The sequence below is a fragment of the Cryptotermes secundus genome, unplaced genomic scaffold, assembly GCF_002891405.2.
Source record: "Cryptotermes secundus unplaced genomic scaffold, Csec_1.0 scaffold792, whole genome shotgun sequence".
Taxonomy (NCBI): domain Eukaryota; kingdom Metazoa; phylum Arthropoda; class Insecta; order Blattodea; family Kalotermitidae; genus Cryptotermes; species Cryptotermes secundus.
In genome coordinates, this window is record NW_019725425.1 from 587,583 (window position 1) to 588,489 (window position 907).

Consider the following 907-nt stretch of genomic DNA (forward strand, 5'->3'; position numbering starts at 1 on the left):
AACTTCAATTAACATTTTTACAATCAGTTACAACAGCCCACACTTAACGAGTGCCTAAGTCTCGCTCCATTCCTTACTGGATGGACTACGAGTGTCTTCTTTTCCACTGTGACTGACTTGGTTCTGATTTACGAATTGGTCACTTTTTCAGCTTCTGCTGTCCGCTGGTTAGCACTCCACAGCTGAACACTCAACTCAACTCACCTCAACTACTGAATTGCCTGAACTCTCTTACGAATCACGAATGCCGAATTATGACTCACTTACGAATCTCTAAGGCCGAATGACGAATAAAGAATAAATTACGTGTTCCCCTTATATAACATCGGGGAAGACCGAATGCAGATCACCTCTAACGACTTCTCTATTATTCTGCGCTTATTCTTTGCTGTGGAAACTTGTGTTAATTTCGTAGCAAACTCTGGTTTCCACGAGTTCACAAATTTCAGTTTTCGTATCCATGGAAAACATGTTCCGTAATCATTTGGTCTCCAAGAATCAACTTCTCCGCTGCATTGTATTTGCCAATTCGTTTCTAGAATAGGCCCACATGTCACAGCATAATCAAAGTTGTTGTCTATGTCATTTTAACGATGATAATTTAGCTGCTAACGTTTTTGCGTCAACAATTATTTAGAGGGTATTTCTGACTGCTGAGATCTGGGAGATAATTGTAAGGTTGTGTGGGATGCCGTCATGCTTATTTTGAGAGGTTCGCTTCCTTGGATTTGCCCGAACGTCCACGGTGGCCCACAAAACGTGTTCCACGTTAAGCTCTGTCCAAGCCTAGAATCAAAGCTCATATTTCTAAATACGAATCCGGACTACTAACATCCATAGCGGGACGCCTTTCCTACAATATTATTATTATTATTATTATTATTATTAGTAGTAGTAGTAGTAGTAG